General features: G+C 42.9%; 1 protein-coding gene across 1 annotated transcript in view; it reads left to right on the forward strand.

The window, feature by feature from the left end:
- DDR2 (discoidin domain receptor tyrosine kinase 2) overlaps positions 1-21,100 on the forward strand; it is a 202,527-nt gene that overhangs the window by 19,307 nt on the left and 162,120 nt on the right. The window contains exon 2 of the mRNA XM_075564177.1: positions 14,047-14,194. The gene's annotated coding sequence lies outside the window, so the exon portion shown is untranslated. The remainder of the gene's footprint in view (positions 1-14,046; positions 14,195-21,100) is intronic.

The raw sequence follows: 21,100 nt of genomic DNA on the forward strand, positions 1-21,100 counted from the left end.
GAATTTAGTTCACATAAGAGTAGTTGACCATCCCTTGGTCAACTTTAGTTCTGACTGTAGAATATGTACATAACATGGAGTTTTTATATTGAGACAGTAATCTTAAAATAATAAGAGAAATAAAGTAACCCTTTCCCGCAAAACCCAATATTCTAACACTCTGATTTTTACTGCTTTATCTTTTGAGGGCAGCGTAGTGGTTACAAATTGGGCTGTGATCTGCAAGGTCAGCAGTTCAAAACCACCAGCTCTCTTCAGGAGAAAGATGGGCTTTCTCCTCCTATAAAGAGTTGCAGTCTCAGAAACTCATAGGGGCAGTTCTACCTTGTCCTATAGGGTCATTATGAGCTGTGTTGACTTGATGCTAGTTAATTTGAGTTTTATTTTAATATAATTGTCATGGTTAGCCTTATTATTGCTAGTTTGTTTTTCAAATGAATATGCCATTCTATCCAGAACTTGAATCATATTCTATTTAATAAAATAAAATGAACAAACACAGTTATTGAGAAAAGCTAATTCAACAGGTTAGTAGCAGAAATTTGGGAAATCTTTTTTTGCCACACAATTTTCAAATTATAAGAACTATCAACAGAAAGAATATTCGTTTATATATTTTTAACTGAAACAACATACAGAACTTGTTGTTGTTAAGTGTTGTTGAGTTGGCTCTGAACTATGTACTACAGAACCCTGTGCACAACAGAACAAAACCCTGCCCAGTCCTGCGCCATCCTCACAATTGTTACTGTGCTTGAGCCCATTGTTGCAGCCACTGTGTCAGTTCATCTCGTTCAGAGCCTTCCTCTTTCCTGCTGCCCCCCCCCCACTTTACCACGCATGATATCCTACTCTAGGGACCGGTCTTTCATGACAACATGTGCATAGTATTTAAGAGGAGGTCTCAATATTCTTGTTTCTGAGAAACTCTTTGGCCACATTTCTTCCAAGACTCTGACTTAAAACCATAGTTTGGTAGGAAGTGATGAGCCAGGGCTTATCCAGGAGAGATTCTGATTTTTAACTTTGCCACTCACAAGCAGTAGGCCTTTGTGAAAGTCTATTTTAATCTATCTGCACTTCAAATTTCTCATGTATGATGGAGAGCAATGTAAGAATTCTGGATCTTCTGGTTCAATTATACCGATCCATACCAGTACCCCCACCCTTGTATTCCCGTTCAGAGTTGAACTCTAAATCACTATGGTGTCCACTCCAATTCTTACCCCAAGCTCATCTCTGATCATCCTCCTCATTCATCTCATTGTTGGAGTGCCTGGGTGGCACAACTGGTTAAGCATTGAGGTACAAGCTGATGGGTTGGGAGTTCAAACCCACTCAAAGGCGCCTGGGGAGACGAGCCTGGTAATCTGCTTCTCAAGAGTCATTGCCTAGGAAACACTTTGCAGATTTTCTACTCGATGTAAATGAAGGCATCGTGAATGCAAGCCCACCCAATGGCAACACACAATAACCTCTCATGTTTAGACAGCTGCTACCCTTCTTGCAGGGGAAGCCAGCCCCTAGCACATCATCATGGGTCTGGTAGGCGCAATTGTACAGCGATAATAAGTCAAGATCATAGTAAAGTCATAGAGCGTATGAGAGATAAAAAAGAGAGATATTGAAATAATGGAGTCAGACACATTTTATGGTAGCATGCTCACCTTAGCCCCGCTTGGGGATCCACATGGAGAGAGCGAGAGATATTTAATGCTAACCAAGACTTTTATATTCTCTGGGGACATGCAAGCCCCCTAATTACAGGTGAAGACCCACGTCACAGGAAAAAGTTGTGCTACAGGTAATACAGTAGTGGGAGGGGGTGATATAGGGGTTTCCATGCAATAGGAAGAGGAGGGATTGGGGGTATACATGTGGCAAGATGGGCAGATCCTAGATACAGGATGGCAGCCTAACTTTGGATGTCACAGGGCGGGTTTGGCCTGTTCCCTGGCTCAACTGATAGAGACCATTATCGGTAGGGTGTGAACTCCACCTACAAGAACCAAGACTGCAGTCCTGTCCATTGTTCTTAACAGCAGGGAGAGGGGCCCACTGCAGTTTGACAACTGATCGCCCCCAAGGAGGTTGCCTGCAAGCATCTGACCTCCCGCCACACCTTCTTTACAAGCTAGTTAACATTCATGTTTTCAAGACAACCTACATCTTAATTCTTAATATAGCTTGTTCTTTTAGAATCTACACAAGACTCTGGTGAACTAATATCAGTTAGTTTAACAAGGGCCATGTCTTAGGCTATGTCATGCTCAAGTATTGCCTGTAGCTGAGGCTGTAATATATAGTTTAAGAATTGCCTATAATGGTAACTGTAATATATAAGAGGATGCTTCAGAATATTTGTGGAAAAATGGAACTAAAATGTAATAAAATTTTGCATGAACTCTTTGAAGCTCCATTATGTTACAGTAAATATTTCTGGTATGCCTAGCACAGTACTTATTTGCTGTTGGGAAAATTCTTGCAGGAAGAATCAAAGCTTCACAAACTATAGTCTTTAAGCATCCTAAGGAATAACAAATAGTAAGAATTACTATTTGTAAACTTTTGCTCTAGGATCAGACTCTTTTGTGAGCCAAGTTGTGAAGAAATATTCTGAGCCCTGGATTTGCTATCTGAGGCACTGGGTTGACATGCTGCTTTTGGTTCATTGTGAATATTGAAGAAAGATACTGAGACTCTCAGGCAGTATGTGGGGAAGAGGGAATAACGTGGGCAGTCCTTGGCTGGGTCAAGGTCTGCGGCCACCTGTGCTTCATCAACCAAACAGTACAAAACTGGGGAAATCACGGACTTTCTACTCGTCGTCAGATGAAAGGATGCCAAATTTGTCAAGGTCAAGAAAAATAAGAATAATGTGAAAGTTTGATTCATGTCCTTTTATACCTTGGTCATGATAGAGAGAAAGCAGAAGAACTGAAACAGTCTCTGCTCCCAGGCTTGGTGATGAGGACATTGAAAGGAACCAGACATGCCGGTGTGAACTGTGACTCGGGGGGGGGGGGGGGGGGAAGATACTGATTTTCTTCATAAGTAAAATGCAGAGAAATAAGTTCTCCAGGGAAAATTGGTGTGTTGGTTATGGAATGCATCCTGGACAATAGTTGGATGGTTCCTGAGTCCCTGAGACTCTACGTTTGTTATGGAAGTAGACAGCTTCATCTCAGGGGTTTGAACTGTTGACCTTTCAGTTACCAGTCAAATAGGCAAAACAGAGTTAGGCATACGAGGAAAGGCTCCGTGTTTGACCTGTAGACTAAGTCAGGAATGCGCTCCGGTTCCAAGTGAGATGATGTATGTGAAAACACTGAGGATCCTTAGAGCACTAATACTAATACGGGCACCTTCAATTCCTCTGGAAATCTGTGGGAATGAACTGATCATCAATATTCCCCCAAAGCATTGAAGTGGTAATAATGAGAAAAATAAGAATTTCATTGGATGTCTTTACATATGATGTTTAGCATTAAAAAATAACAAAGTGTGTGGTGAGAGTGGGGAACACACTCTACTATTTTCAACACTTGGACTTTGTAAAGGCTGTCAGGCCATGGCCATTATCATCCTCCATGACTTCTTCCCAGTCCACTCAGCTACAATTCCTTGGAGATGCTGGGAGAAATACTATGATGTTTTAGAAAATAATTTCACACCCACCCTTATGATGCTGATGCTTTTATTTTTGTTTCTGAATGATTGAGCAATTGGTATTAGGAAAAATATCCACAAACCAGCCCACTGATCACGGGCTATGAAAGCATTTTCTTTTGCATAAATGAGAGGTTAGATATAAGTGATGACACCACATCTCGATATCTAGACTCATGTCATTTCCTTTTGTCATAAATCAATAATCCCTATTCTTAAGTCAGGTAGTGACTTGAGGGCTTGATGGAACAGACCTGCCACAGGTAGCCTTGTTCAGGTGTAAATGCTCACACCTAGTGACTAGGCAGAGGTGGACGTTCTCAAGGGAGGCAGTTGCTGATGGAAGAATAATTAGCTCTCAAAGACCCTTGCCTTGGGGTTGTTTAATTTGGTGTTTCTCAAACTGAAGTAATACATCGACCTATTTTATGGAGATATTTTTCAGATCCTCAGGATGATTTTTTTTATTTAAAATTTTTTTATTAGGGGCTCATACAACTGTTATCACAGTCCATACATGCATCAATTGTGTAAAGCACTTTGGTACATTCATTGTCCTCATCATTCTCAAAACATTTGCTCTCCACTTAAGCCCCTGGCATCAGGTCCTCATTTTCCCCCTCCCTCCCACTACCCCCTCCCTCCTGAACCCTTGATAATTTATAAATTATTATTTTGTCATATCTTGCCCTGTCTGATGTCTCCCTTCACCCACTTTTCTTTTGTCTGTCCCCCAGGGAGGAGGTCACATGTAGATCCTTGTAATCAGTTCCCCCTTTCCAACCCACCTTCTCTCTACCCTCCCACTGTTGCCACTCACACCACTGGTCCTGAAGGGATAATCCGCTCTGGATTCCCTGTGTTTCTGGTTCCTATCTGTACCAGTGTCCATCCTCTGGTCTAGCCAGACTTGCAAGGTAGAATTGGGATCATGATAGTGTGTGTGTGTGTGTGTGTGTGTGTGTGTGTGTAAGCATTTAGGAACTAGAGGAAAGTTGTATTTTTCATCATTACTACATCACACCCTGACTGGCTCGTCTCCTCCCCGAGACCCTTTTGTAAGGGGGTGTCCAGTGGCCTACAAACGGGCTTTGGGTCTCCACTCTGCACTCCCCTCTCATTCACTATGGTAAGATTTTTTTGTTCTGATAATGCCTGATACCGGATCCCTTTGACAACTTGTGATCGCACCCGCTGGTGTGCTTCTTCCATGTGGGCTTTGTTGCTTCTGAGCTAGATGGCCGCTTATTTACCTTCAAGCCTTTAAGACTCCAGATGCTATATCTTTTGATAGCCTGGCACCATCACCTTTCTTCAGTACATTTGCTTATGCACCCATTTGTCTTCAGAGATCGTATCATGTAGGTGAACACACAGTGATATGATTTTGTGTTCTTTGATGCCTGATAACTGATCCCTTTGGCACCTCGTGATCACACAGACTGGTGTGCTTCCATGTGGGCTTTGATGCTTCTGAGCTAGATGGCCGCTTGTTTACCTTCAAGCCTTTAAGACCCCACATGCTATCTCTTTTGATAGCCAGGCACCATCAGCTTTCTTCACCACATTTGCTTATTCACCCGCTTTTTCTTCAGAGGTTGTGTTGGGAAGGTGAGCATCACAGCATGCCAATTTAATAGAAGAAAATATTCTTGCATTGAGGGAATACTTGAATGGAGGCCAAATACAGGATGATTATTCTTAAAATCACTGTCATCAGGTCAATTCCATCTCATAGGTGGATTATTTAAAAATATATATTAGTATAAAATTAGGCATCTGCTTCTCATTCTCAGGCACCTATAAGTAAAAAGCAAATTTGCAAATTCAACGTAACTGTAAAGCCAATAAAGCTTAAATTAAAAACATTATTTTAAGGTGACTGATGATGTAGTTTTATTGAAATGAATCATTAACATGGTGGTTAAACATAGACTAAGTGGAAGCAGGTAGCCTCAGAACCTGGCCTATGTTTAATTTGGGTCTGTTACTTAAACATCATTAATACTCATTAAATTGATATAAGTATGTTAAACAAATTGTTATTAATAGCTCCAAGGCTTTATAAGTTCAGGAAAATCGGGTCTCATACTTAAGAAAAATTCTGCTAGCAGACAATTGTCAGCACCAGTTTTAATGAGGTATCATTTGATAATTTTTAACTGGTCTATTCACTTAAGATAAGGATAGCTATGTGGTGCACGGATATCTAATTGAATTACTGCTAGAGTCAGGGACAGAACCACTCTGCTCTGTGTATTTTCTTCTCAGGTTTCTGCTTATAAAGTGGGACGTGTTGGTATGTAAAAGTCAGAGTCTACATCACACATCTGCTCACAGCATGAACATTGCCTTGGCTGCCAGTGATGTCTCGTGTGGGGCTTGCAACTGCGCAGGGTGACAGAGAGGATAGCATGAAAATTACCATTAACCTTTGTGTGCCGTGTTTCAGCAGAAATTTATTATGTTTATAAAAATATACCTGTCCTTAGTTTTAAGAAGAACACTTTTTTTGGGTAAGCCCAGCTCATATATATATCAATATACGTGCAAGGCTAACACTCTATGCTGGTTTACTTTCTGAACCTTCCAATGAGCTCTGGTCAGCGCTGTCATTATTATCCAATCACAGCGACGTCTCCAATCACGTGCTTTGCCTGCACGGATTGCAGGCGGCCATTGTTGTGCTGTGCTGTGCTTTGGTAGTCACTGATTTTTATCAACATTTTGAGTGTTTTCAACTACAATATTGTGATGATTCGTATTTGTAGGCCTGTGTCAATAATTTTTTTGAGGGTAAAGCAGCAAATGAAAGCAAGGAGGGAAAAAATGGCTTCGGCTCATTGCTAATAATGTTGCAATTCAATGTAGAAAGATGTTATAAAACCATTTTACCACTGGTAACATATAACCTAAGCAATATTTTACATTATAGCAGTTACCAACTATCTTTATCATATATGAGTCTATCGTTATAATGGATAGTAAACATTACTACAGATTCTGTATGGCCTGATTCAGGAGGAGGTCCTTGGGCTGAGGGAGATGACACCAGGGCTTACTGCACTGGGTGACCTCAACTTCAGAGAGACCACTCTTGGTGTCTATTGTTTGGCAGATGCCACGTGCATGTGATGTCTCAGTTTTGGCTTTTGCATCACTGTAAACACGAAGTGGTAGGCCTTGAAATAGCATGGCAATACTTGGTTACTAAACATTGTAAATGAGAGAATCAAAGATATAAGATTTTAAAAACCCTAGAAACCCCATGAACTGAAAGAATATGAGGACACTTCAAAGCTTTCCTGGGAAATGGAATTGATGAGGGAATTTTTCCGTAAAGGCTTCTGTGTTGGACAGGGTTCTCTAGAGAGACAAACCAGATTGCTAGTAATTATATATGAATATAATTTATATTTATATAAATTTATCCCATTTATCCCTCTGCCCTTCAGTTAATCCTACTTGTGTTTATCGGCCAGGCTGGCACAATAAACTATAGCAGCTTCAAAACCAAATGTAAAACCAAACTCACAAGTGCTGATCTGACTCATGGCAGCCCCGCAGGACGGAGTCGAGGGGAGGGTTTCTGAGGCTGTCAATCAGAAAGCCTCCTGTCTTTTCTGTGGAATGACTGGGTGGTTTCCACCGTGGACCCTGCCAACAGAGCCGCCGTGTGACCCACTGCACCACCAGAGCTCCTTCGGAAGGTTTCAAGGTCCCCCTCACACATTTGTGCTTTGAGAGTCACTGACATTTTTCTCAGAAAAATATGGACCTGTTCTCTTTTGTTTACTTTCCATTAATAATTAAAACTAACAATCATGATGACTTCTGTCTATTCTGTACTGAGACGAAAGCTAAGCATATTGTATATACAATCTTATTTAAACCTTTTAAGAATTCTGTGAGGTGGGCAGTTTTTACAGGCAAGGGAACATAAGTCTAAGAGCTAACGTAGCATAACAGTTGCAGAACGAGGCGTATCTACTACTGAGTTACGTTTCTAGTGCCTCCACTACACCTGGTCAGTATGTCTTTTACGGCCAAGTAGGCACAATTGTTTTATAATTCTCTCCTTATATGCTTGTTTCTTCCATTGGGCCAAGAAACCAAACCAAATCATGGGCGACAAGTCAGTTCTAATTCCTGGTGACCTCATGTGTGTCAGAGTAGAAATAGCTCCATACAATTGCCATGGCTCTGACCTTTTGGGAGCCGACTGCCAGACCTTTATTCCGAGCTGCCTCCAGATATATTCAAATTGCTAACCTTATGGTTAGTAGCTGAGTACACAACCATTTGTGCCGCCATTGAACCAGCAGGTCTCAAACTTGACAACGCACCAGAATCACATGAAGAATCACCGAGAGTGCTGGTTCCATCCCACACTGTCGGCAGAGGCATTTTCCACGCAGCGTCCAGGACACCAGCATTTTCCAACAACCACCTCGGCGGATGCTGTTGTAGGTGCCCTTCTGACCATGCTTTAGGACAACTGTGCTTGTTTTTCACCCATCCTTATGTCTCAAGGACTCGCGGGCCAACTGTTTGTTAAATAATTAATTGAACACTCGAAGGAGCAATTGTTAAGGGAGAATGCGTTCTTGGGAAGAACACTCCTTTGGCCAGACCCTCGGAAAATTTAGAGATACATGTTGAGACTTCACTTAATAGACTCGGTCTAGACTTTCCCTCTTGGAGGCCATGTATGCCAGGGAGCCCATGGGAAGATGGCAGAAAACACAGTTCTCTCTGGGAGTAAAATAATGAAACTTCCCATGCTTGCCAGGGTGGATTCGAGGAAATCTTTGGCCCATTTTCCAAATGAATAGCCATTGAGCAGCAAAGATATAAATGAATCCGTTGAGACTCAGAAAGAGGTTCATTTTCCTAGTTTTGGGTAGTATTAAAGTTTCTTGCTTGGCTGCTCATACTTCATGAATCCATTCATTTATTCAGCAATATATATTTTTTGAGCCTTTACTATACGCTTTCTCTTTCAGAGTTTCTTACCAGTTGACAGATTCAGGGAACAATAAAGAACAAGTGAAGTGAATGTGAGGCTAGTGGCTCAGCATCTGCAAGGGTGTGCACACAGGTTTGTACAGTCTGGATGCTGGAGCCAGTGGCTGGCAGTTGAGTGAGAATAGGATAGAATTAGGTAGGCAGAAAATAAGGAGCTCATCAGAGCAGAGGCTTGGCAGCCAGAGGGCTTCTGGCTGGCTGACTCCTTAACTGGGAGGAGATGAGCATGGAGTGGAGGGAATTTGCGCTGGAGAGCATCGAGACATAGCAACATTTAGCGTTGCTGGAACAGGATTACCACTAGTGGGTGATTTTAAAGAATAGAAACTTAATTTCTCATTGTTCAGCAGGCTAGGCATGTAGATTGACTGTGGTTTCAGGGAGAGGTGCTGCCTTCTTCTCTATCGGCTTCTGTTTCTGTTGCTTGCTAGGTGCCATTGAGGTGACTTGACTCAGAGTGCCTCCAGGGGGCACAGTGGAACAACTGCCATAGGAGTTCCTAGTGAGCCCTGGTGGCGTAGTCAATTACTCATTGTTCTACTAACCATGAGGTCAGCAGGTCAAAACAACCAGCCACTCCTTGTGAGAAAACGGCGGCATTCTACTCCTATGAAGGGTTAGCCTTGGAAGCCCACAGGGGCGGTTTTATTCTGTTCTATAAGGTTGCTATGAGTCCGAATTGACTCGATGGCTGTGAGTTTTGTTGTTGCTATTGTTTTTGAGTCTTTATGTCTTAGGCTGTAGTGTTGGACAACTAACCTAGAGGGTGAGGGGTCAGACCATCAGCTGCTCTGTGGGAGAAAGGTGAGACTGCATGCTCCCACAAAGGTGTACAGTTTTGGAAACCCTATATAGGCTTGCTGTGAGCTGGGATTGACTTGATGGCAGTGAGTTTGGTTTTTAGCGGAGCCCTGGTGGCATAATTGAGCTTCTCACCCTATGATCAGCAGTTCCAAACCAACCATCACTCTGAAGGAGAAAGAAGAGGCTTTCTGTTCCTGGAAAGATTCACACTCTTTGCCTGTTCCCTTTAAGATGTGCAATCCTATAAACTCTTGGAAGGGTCATTGTGAGTTAAAATTGACTTGGCGGCAGTGTGTTTGGTTTTCTGGGTACATTCATGCATGTGTGATCACACAGCTGATTTTCTCTCTGTGTTGGAGTTGTTGCCATATAGGCTGGCTTGATGAGAGAAACCAATCCAGGGACATTCAGCCATGAAAGAGCTTTATATCGCAACAAGTAACTATAAATGAAGGAAGTATCCCAGCCTGGTCCAGTTCAAGTTCATAAACTTCTCTTCGTACTCACAGTCAGATGCAACGATGTAGAACGCAGGAAGATTGTAGGCCAGTGTGTGCAGTTGAGTGGATCCAAAGATCCAAGTGGAAGCACGGCAGGGTGGCAGCAGCAGTCAGGGTCAGTGACAGAGTCCCAGCTAACAGGAAGGTAAAGGGACAGAGAGACAGACAGACAGACAGAGGTTCCCAGTTCTCTCAGTTTAAAAAGGCCACACTTCCCAGGAGGCATCCTCAGACTGTGTGAACTGATTGACAGGTTAACTCCAACTATGCACTCTTGTACATCTTCCGGTGACATAAAGTTATCTACTACCACGGCCCACTCCTTGTCAAATTGACACTTTTATACAAATCTTTAAATATAGAATCTTTAAACAAACAACAATAATAAAATCATGTTTCTGCCTCAAAGGACAGAATTAAAATGTGCATAATTGAAAATGCACCAGCCCTACTTAAACCTTACATTCTATATGCAAACATCACAAAAATATTCTGTTCTTAACGATTACAGTTATGTGAACCCCTAAACCTCCATTTTATAATCCTACCACCATCCAGGACAGCTAAACCCTTCAGTAACAGAAATAGGAGTAACGGTACCAGAGGGGAGGGGAAAGTAGGGGAAGGAGTGGGGGGAGGAAAGGAAGAGGAACCAATCATAGTTATCAATGCATAATCTGTCCCCTCCCCAGGGGGGTGAACAACAGAAACGTGGGTGAAGGGAGACAACAGTCGGTGTAAGATATGAAAACAACAACAGTTTACAATTTATCAAGGGGTCATGAGTGTGGTAGGGAGGGAGGGAAAAAAGAGGAGCTGATACAATGGATGTATGGCATGTTATAAGAGCTGTAGGAGCCCCCAGTAACATGACTGGGAAAAATGTGATCCTGACTACCAACTACTCTGCAAGGGACCACTTTAGAGGGTCGTGGAGGTAGTGGAAGAAAAAGGTAGAGCAAAACTCAAAATCACTAAAGAGGCAGCTTCCCGGTCAGCTAGAGACTGCTGGGACCTTGGAGGGTATGGCTCTTAGTCACCCTTCAGGTCTGGAAATGAATTAATCTACATGACTCAATTTTCAGCCAAATAATTTCAGAAAATCTATAAATGGAACGATAATACTAGTAGGAGATGAATCCTTTCAAGCAACCAATCATTTGAGATCAAGGGGGCAGCATTTGCCCAAGGACCAAGTTCAGAAGGGTTGGGAGGAGGAAGAGAGGAGACAGGAGACACAAGGGGGAAGTGGGGTGAGTGGTGTTGCATTGAGGGGATTGCAAGAAATGAGATGAAGGAAAATGTATTTGAATTGTTGAGTGTAAAATTGGTCATCTGCTCTGAAACCTTTCACTCAGTTCACATTCAAAAGTGAGAAATAAACAAATATTATGTTTCCTGGACTCTAAGCTGCATTCAAGTGGCAAGAAACACAAATCTAGATGAAGTGGGCTTCTCTGGGTCCAGTTTCTGTAGGGCTTCTACTGAAGTGAGGTGAAAGTTTCTTTCAGCTCAAAAAGCCTGTGAACAGATGCATATTCAAAAGAGGAAAATAGCGCCATCTTATCCCCCTCTGTAATAACACTGGTGAAAGTGAGGTAAAAATGATGCCTTTCCAAGCTCTGGGCTGTGTATATGGGTGGACACAGCTATGGAGTTTCTATTTTTCTCTCAAACTTCTTTGAATCCAAGCGTGTAACAGATCACACACGCAACTACCTCAGACAACTGTAGCTCTCAATGGCACTTAAGCCACCCAGCCTTAGCTTTGTTACTATGTCGCCGCGAGGACGTGGATAAATCAACTAACCCGTTGGTTCTACCGTTTTTTAAGATTTGTCTTTGAAATAAAGGGGATAGATCGGTGTGTTAGTCTGGGTAGACTAGAGAAACAAATCCAGAGAGACACTCATATGTGCATAAGAAAGAGCTTTATATATAAGAGCAGCTGAATATTGAGAAAACATCCCAGCCCAGTCGAGATCAAGTCCATAAGTCCAATATTAGCCCATATGTCCAATACCAATCTATAAATTCATCTTCCATCTCACGCGACACACGCAATGATGCCGAATGCAGAAAGATCCCAGCCTGTGGCTGGGAGGTCTTGTGGATCCAGTGGCGTTGTAAGCACCTCAGTGCTGGCAGGGTCTCCATGTGGTTTTTCCAGGTCCCAGGGCTCTTCTTGCATTCAGGGTAGCTTCATGTGGCTTCTTATCAGAAATGTCTTGCAGGGAGTGAGTATGTGTCCTGCTTTCAGCAAGCTATTTATCTCCTTAGTACCTCCGAATGAGGTCATCAAGCTACTACCTGATTGACAGGCTAGACTCCACTCCTTCACTCTCTATCCTCTCAGATTGACAACAGATGATGTAACTACCACAATCAGGGATTCCCATGTATTGTGAGGAGCTATTTTGAATTTTTACTATGCATCATACCCAGGGTGGTAGGGAAGCAGGGGCACCCTTTTAGTTAATGCAGCATTTTCTGGAATAGCGAGGTGAGTCCCAGGTATAAAAAGACAGTTATAACAGTTTGGTTGCTTTTCAAATTTAGGGAACTCAAAGTCAGGGAAAAGTTGTACTGTTTTTGCTTTGTGTAATCACTTTATTCCCATTGACTTCTGCATCCTTGACAACTTATAGCAGCCGCTCAGCAACCCACCTAAACACTGTGGTACTGTATACGAGTGCATATCTGTCCATCTACCCATCTAGCCTTCGATTCATTTATCTATCGACCTACCTACACACACTTGTGTGTGTATGTGCATATATGTATATAGCCATACATGTATAAATATGTGTGCACACACGTGAACACACGTACTTAGTACTCCAAAACAAAACTCCCTGCCTTTGCGTTGATTCTGACTCATGACACCACTCTAGGACAGGGTAGGATTGCCTCGTGGGTTTCCAAGGCAACAGCTCTAAGGGAATAGAGAACCCCAGCTTTCACCCGCAGAGCTGCTGATGGTTCCTAGTTGCCAACCTTGCAGTTAATAGACATGTGCATACGCTTACAGTTATGTCCTTACATCCATTCAGTGAAAAGGAAGGAGGTGATTATGAACGCCACGATGGAGCCATCCCAAACACGTGTAACAGAAAAGCCCAGGTGAACCGCATAGCACGCTAATATTATAATTTAGAAATAAAAAATACACACCCATATTTTTATCGCTAGGAGCCTTGGTGGCATAATGGTCATACTTTGGGTGGCTACGGCAAGGTCAGCAGTTTGAAATCAATAGCTACTTCTCAGGAGAAAGACAAGACTTTATTCCTGTAAAGAACGATGTCTTGGAAACACACAGGGACAGGCCTACGCTGTCCTGTAGGGCTGCTACGACTCAATGGCAGTGGGTATTTTTGTAGATGAGAAGGAAAATTCTAGAATAACACTCAGGCACCAATACCCATTTGCCTCTGGGAGCAGGCACTGACAGCTTTGAAGTGCGAGTGAGACTTACTTGAATCGTATCCAGTCGCAGTTCTTGTGGGATCTGGAGATCTCGGAGGGTTCTTGAGGCCCCATTCAGGGATCCGCAAGATCACAATTACTTTCATATGAATGCTGAGAAGCTTTTCCATGTTCACCCTCATCCACCCGAGAGTGTATGTGGGGTTTTCCAGAGGCTGCAGGACTTGTGATATTGCAAATTGAATCCAGAAGCCCATATGAGAACCCAACTGTGCTCAATTATGCCAGATATTAAAGAGCTTTAGAAAAATTGTGGGGCAAAATAACCCTTCTTACAAAATTAAAAAAATAGTGATTTAAAATTTTAAATTATTTATGGATTGTGCTATTGTTTATTTAAATAGTTTCATAACAATAACGTTCTTAGTTTTAGTTTATTGGTAAAGATCAATAGAGACCATTCACGTGAGCAAAATCTCTGTGGCTTCCCTGGCATACGTCACCAGGTGCTTTGGGAGGATCCTATTCAATAGTGATAGGAAGGCTGACTATGAAAGACAGTGTGAACCGAGGGGAAATTTAATATTGCTTTCCTTTTCATGCCTTTCCCATATAGGAATATCTATAAGTGATTCGGGTTCCAATGCTCTAGAAAGTTCCATACCTTGTGGTTGGGAGCAACGAAGCTGCCATCGTCGAAGAGAGACAGAGGCCTGTGGCTCTTGAGGCTCACGCTCCACAGAGAATGCTTTGCACTCTTTGATGTAAGTACGGCCGGTGACTGGAATCCTACCTTCCCATGATGGTGGGGTGGGGGGCAGTAGAGGGAAATCGCCAGTTCCTAATACTGCTCCGTTTGAGCTCCCTCACTGGCCTAGCCAGTGTCACAGGGAAAGTTGAACTGCTGAGCTCTGAGCCTAGAGCTGGTATTGAATCAAGAGACATTGTATCTGAGTCTATAGAAAACCTGATATTGAGTATCAGTGGAGCCTTTCCACTTCCACTTGAGAAGTGGATGTGCCCAGTTCCAGATGAGAGGCCAGCACGGCCTCAGGGATCTTCTTCGGTTATCTGTCCTGGAACTGGGCTTTCTGTTCTTCTACAGGACCCACTGGACCCTTTGAACTTCCTGGACCTGAGCATCATCTCATTTTATATATTACTGTAAATTGCCTTTTTCTTTCATAATTGGAAGTGGTTTAGAGTAAAGTAATACTTAATAGAGCCACTAAAATCAGGATAACAGGGGGAAAAAAAGAGTCCTCTGATGACGGTGTCGGGGAGATGAATGTACAAGAAAACCAAGCCCTTGATAGTCACTCAGACTAAGGACAGGATTTAGCTCCTTTCGGACCGGAGGTCAGTGAAGGCACAAGCCATCTGTCTTCTGCGTCTGTATCTCCGACACTCAGCACAGGGTCCGGCACGTGAAAAACGCTCCCTGAGAACCGCTGTCTCCACTCATGGTTTATTATATCCTTCCAGGTTCCATAGCATGTGTCGAATGAATGAATTCTAGAGTAAATGATGTGGGAGTTCTTGGGAGTGAGGGTTAATTATAGGCATGAGGGAATGGAGTAAAGTGGTGTTTTCTCAGTTTTTCCCAGGAGATTTCTGTTGTCAAAGTCTCTTTGGATTATGCACTCCTTTCTTTTAATTATCTAGGGACTCCTCCCACCATCATTGCTGAGCCTCCTTGTGATCGTAATTCACAGCGTGAGCTCTTGGGTTCCTGCTTCCCCCATATTGTTGTGAAGCGTGTCTAGTTTCCTTCCTTCCTTCCTTCCTTCCTTCCTTCCTTCCTTCCTTCCTTCCTTCCTTCTTTCCTTCCTTCCTTCCTTCCTTCCCTCATGCCCTCCCTCTCTCTCTCCCTTCCTCCATCCCTTTTAGATAGACTCAGAACTGGGGACCTAAGAGGTTTTCACTGGAGCCCTCCTGGGGTACATTTCAGGATGAATAATTTATAGCTCCGTGTAACCACTAACCAGAAGTTATTATAGGGTTTTCTATTACATTAGATTCCTGAAACATTATTTATTGATGAATCATTCGGCTTTACCTTTTAGAAACTGTCATTGTGGTCTTTTTTTCTCCTGCCACCCTCTCTTCAAGGACTATTTCTAGAAACTATTACTTCATTATTCAAGGTCTCTGATATATATATATAGCTTAGGCCTGTGAAGCATGCTCTGAGTACTTCTCTCCATCGCTCCCAGCATGGTGTAATAGTACCTGGAACTGTCTTCACGTACCTCGGCTATTCAGGAGTGTATGCTTCTGGTTGCTGATCTATGCTCACTCTCTCAGAATAAGTCTGAGTATTTCAGCTTGCCTAAAGGCTTCAAAAACTGCAGTTTCCTGTGACTTTTATTATTCAAAATATTTTTTAAAATTATCATCCAGATTTAAGACTGGCAAGGGAAAGGAAGAATTATTTTATTTATTTCTTTAAATAAATCATTTTATTGGGGCTCATGCAACTCTTATCACAATCCACACATACATCAGTTGAGTAAAGCACCTTTACACATTCATTGCCCTCATCATTCTCAAAATTCGCCTTCCACTTGGGTTCCTGGAATCAGCTCATTTTCCTTTTTTCCCTCCCCTTCCCTCCCCACCCTCCCTCTCCCATGAACCCTTAATAATTTATAAATTTATCTTATCGTACACTGCCAGGCGTCTCCCCTAACCCACTTTCCTGTTGCCCATCCCCCAGAGGGGAGGTTACATGTAGATCCCCGAGATCGGCTCCCCCGGAAAGGAAGAGTTATTAATAAATCTTCCAGAGCCCCAGATTTAGTCTGGATGTATGGTCCCCTAATTGTCAAAGACTCTGCATCTTTAATAGATACCGAGAGCAGAAGGTTGGCAACAGCCTTCGGAGCAGAAATTCCATGAATTCTGTCCGGTTGTTTGTTCTGGAACTAGGGGATGCTGGCATATATTTAATAGCACTGAGCATGTCTAATAAGCCAGTGGAGAAGGCTCTCCACTTGTGAGTGTTAGTGCATTCGGGGGAGACGGTCAAGATTGCCATAGACCCATGACCCAAGTTCCTGTAGATCAGGGGTATAGTATAGTCAGAGAATCTTCCTCCCCTTCCCCTTCTTTCCCTCTTCTCTCTCCTTCCCTCTCAGCTCCCATCTTCAGACCCTCATCCTCTTGCTCACTTCCTTTCCACCTCCCCCTCTCCTGTTCTGCTCTTTTCTCTCTCACTTTCTCTTTTCATTTCTTTCTCTATTTGCTTCTCTTCATTTGTCACTCTCACCCTCTCTTTAAAAATTGTTGGAGGGAAGCTCAAAAGAGCAACTGCCAACGCTAATTTCTCCTTGAAAGGGAGACGCTTGTATTTCCAGCTGTAACCTGATTTTCCTTTGTGAGTTAGAAGCTGTCTTTTCTCCATAGCTCGTGGTCTGCTCTCATGAATATCTTTGATCGGAGGTTCTGGTATCATGTATCCTTCACCAAATGTTTCCTAGGTCATAAGGGAAGCCTAGCACTGGTTGTTGGAGGTGGGGTGGCACTGGGACCCTGGTGGATACTGAGGCAGGAATATACTTGGGGTCCTGCTGAGACCAATGGGACACTGTGATCACACTGCTGCATTAACCCCCACATCTGTAGAAAAGACAAGATCAGGATCAGTGTCTAACTAATCAGAAAACCTCAGTCCTTGTGGGCATGCCCTTACAGGAGGGAGGGAGAACTTATTAGAAATTTAGGAAATGAGGTCTTCAAGGGGAAATGGAAGCAACATACGCCATAGGTTGACATCTTGATGAACAGAGCTCCAAACAGTTCTGAGAAGTCGAAACTGTGCGTGAACTACATAATGCGACAAAAAGAACTGGTTGGTGAGGAAACAGCAAGCTCTTATTTCCTTATGAGATTCCAGGATTGTAACTAATATTTTTTACAGTATAAAGAAATAATGTTTATTGAATGCCTGTGATGTATAAGGGACTTTGCAAGTGATTCGAAGGGAAACATATATAAATAGCATATGATGGCAACTATGTTACTCATAGACTAAGAGGAGAGGGAAGGCACACCAAAGAGAACTATACACCCAGGGGAAGCTTGACTAGGGAGGGTATGGTGTGTGTGCTAAACCTTGACAGAAACGCAGGAACTTGCTATGTGGAGAGAAAGATGTGGGCCAGTGAGGATTTTGGAGCTGACCCAGTAAACAGGGACTCAGTGATCCAAGGAGGAAGGACTTTATGAGTCCTGTGGAGTTCAGAGGAAGGAGGACTATAAAGCTGGGAGGGAAGGAGGCTGCCAAGCTGAGGCGAGTCTTGGTGCTGGCTGGGCTGAGACATCTGGATGCCGTCTTCGGGAGTCAGCATCTGCGTGGTACATGCTCTAGGAAGGGAGAAGGCCTTTACTCTTGGAGATGCTTATTTCCAAGCTTGCTGAGGGTAGAGTCCATTCTGAACAGGGTCCAAGGTAGCATAATCAAAACGATCAAGGGAAAATATTTGGGGCTAAAAGTATACGTGCCTGAGACGCTTTGAGACACTTGCTTTTTCCAAGATGTTCATCTCTTAATCTCCCACTGTCTTTTGCCTCAGTGGCAAAATTTGCAAGCCCATTTTCATCCATTTCTATGCATGGAAAAACGGAATCATAAACCATGCTCCTCAAGTAATCAATGAAGGACTCCTGGGCCCAAATTGATCTGGATCATGGTGTCTCAGAGCCTGTGACTTTCCAAAGTTTATTTCCTATCTCCTTCCTTAAGGAAATGGCCATAATCATTTTAAATGACCATAATTTAATTGAACTGACTTCCTCCACCCCACACATGCATTTTATTAATTGTTCAAGGTAAATTTGACTTTTTTCAAGAACTGTACAAAGCCAAGTAGAAATTCCCAGCAGAAGTGGGGTTTGAGACCAAGGGGGGTGGGGGTGGAGAACAAGCCTTATGTGGCTTGTGGAGAATCTGCATTTTACTCTTGAGACGGTAGCCTTGGCTCCGGCCCACCTCTGGACTATGCTTGGGGCAGCCCGACACAGACAGCGTGGGCTTGGAGGCAACTTCCCTGGAGAATCCCACCACCTGTCTTTTATTTGGGGCTGATGAATTGTGTAATGACGGCACACACACAAGCTCCAAGAATAACCGCATGTGTACGCCAAGCATCCAGAGACAGAGGCCGTTCCTTGGGCCAAGGAGCAGGAAATGCGGAAGGGGGGCCAGCATGGTGGCATCTGCTCTGCAAACACATGAAGCGGGGAGGGGTGGGGGGTGTGGGGTGTGGAATGGGGGCGGCTGTGGGAGGAGAGCGGCGGGACCACGTAACCCCTGGAGGATGGGGGCACATGGCTCAGCTCTTCAAATCTTAGAGGTCCTGGCTCCCTTACTTCCAGAACCAAGTTTCAGAGAACGTGGATGTAGGAGAATCGGGATGATGCTGGCTTACCCAGCATGTTTGGGAATCTGAAAGTTTGGCGTGGAATTCTACGGGACTCTGCTGCCGCTGTAGGAGCCTCAGCTTTCCTTCTTAGCTTTTCCTTTCTGCTCGCACAACCCAGGATCTTCAAAGGTTATGTTAAGGAGGTGGAGTAGACATGAATGGAAGTCTTATCTAAAATTTTATTCCAAAATTCATCTCACATCTAACCAATTGAGAGCCTGCATGAGAGCCCCATGTTCGGAGAATCACTTCCCGTATTGCCAGGACTTCTTCCTAGAATTGTTTAGGCCACAGTAGAGGATGAATCAATTCGTTAGGGAGTCAGAATGTGAGGTGTGTAAAGCAAAGTCGTTTGGGCTGTCATCGCTTCCATTGGAAGAAGTTCCATGGGTTTTCCCGTCCTTCCTAACTCCCTCCCCTCCCTTCCTTCCCATAGTGCACGGTCTCCCTCTTTCTCAATATCTGTCCCAAAGCTGCCGCGTAACGAGATGATGCAGAATGCGTGAATGGGAAACCTGAGTTCAAATTCTAGTTTTCCCAACACTAGCTAACTCCAACTCCACGTTCAATTTCCAGCTCAGTTGATGTGTTCTCAGCCCTTGTCTGAATCACCCTGCACCCAAGGATTGAACTGGATAGTCTCCTCTCTCTGTTCATGAAGTGGCTTCTTTATGGGCTATCATCACACGGTACTTTGTGGACATTATCTGTTATCATGTCTTTCTCCACAACTTATAAATTATTTGAAGCCTTGGACCTTTGTTAATATTTGGTGCACTTTAGGTCCTAGCCTGGTGGCTGACATACAGTAGGCATGAAGCACATGTCTCCTGCACTGAAAGGAACTGGTGTTTGATTTAACTCCCCTCTAGCATGACTTCTTGTAAAATGAAGATGGTAAAATATGCCTTGTGAGTTTTCAAAGATTAGATTACATAATGTTCTTCTGGTGTGAGGATGCCCAGTAATTGGCAACTTAAGACCATCGTATATTTGCTTTTTGCCTACTCTCTTTGTTTTAGGTCAGCAGCCATGGTTCTACCTTAGTGAGTGATTGAGTGCTAGTCAGAGGTTGGCCCTAGCTCCAAGCCTCATTAGTTTGGCAACTAGTGTCCAATCACTTGAGTTTTTAATCTGTCGAAGTCAAAGATCTCTATATATTTTTGAAAAAGCTGTCCTATACATGCTTTTTCCTTTCTAAACAGTAGTTCAAATTTTATAACAGTGTCTAAATTAATGATACTCTCAATAGAATTACCATATGCCCCATGGAGATAATTCCCATAAAATGATAATGCTGTCTCTAAAATGGACCAGGGGCATATATGTCATAGATACATGAGTGGATTTTGAGCTTGTATTTAATCATAAGCCTTAATCTCAGAATAATTAGTCCTTATGAGGGGGCCCTACTCGATACTTAGCCTCATGAAGAGATCACTGAAGATATGGGTGCTATAGCAAATTGTGGTGAAGAAATCAGGTGGTGGGTGCCAGCTATCAGAAAGAATAGTGTCTGAGGTCTTAAAGACTTGTCTTAAAATAAGAGGCTACTAAAGTGAGGTGCCAGCCAAGTCCACATGGTAGAAGCACACCAGTCTGTGTGATTCAAGGATTATAAATAATAAAATCCAAGACTGGAGCAGGGACTGCTTTTAGCTTAGATTTTGAGCATCCAGTTTATAGAAGACTATGGATGACAATAAAAGCACCAAATCCATTGTGGTGTCCCCATATGGATTAAGCCTCAGGAGTATTCCCTCTGACCATTGATCAGAGATGTGACTAGTCTTCTGTCAGACAGAGTGCATTGGAATGTGGATTAATGCAGATATAGTTAGATTAAAATTTAACAATTTATCATTAAAAATGTTTCATACGTGCTATTATTTTCTGCTTTCTTTCGGATTGAGGGTTTTCTGTGTTTTTTAAAAAAATTATTGTTGTTGGTTAAAAATAATGTTATTCTTTACATGCAATCCAAAATAGGTCAATCTATAGCAATAGTAACTGGATTAGGGTTATGGCAGGGGAGGCTCAGGGGAAATGGGGAGCTAAGAATAATGAATTCAAGAAATAAAATGTCCAAAAACATTTCGATGATTGCACAACTCTGTTTTTAATAAATTTAAACAATTGAATTGTATGGTACATGAACTATATGTCAATAAAGCTGTTAAAACATTGTAAAAGATAATGTTTTGAAGAACATTTTGTAAACACAAAGTGCTTACAGGTATTCAT

The sequence above is a fragment of the Tenrec ecaudatus genome, chromosome 1, assembly GCF_050624435.1.
Source record: "Tenrec ecaudatus isolate mTenEca1 chromosome 1, mTenEca1.hap1, whole genome shotgun sequence".
NCBI lineage: Eukaryota > Metazoa > Chordata > Mammalia > Afrosoricida > Tenrecidae > Tenrec > Tenrec ecaudatus.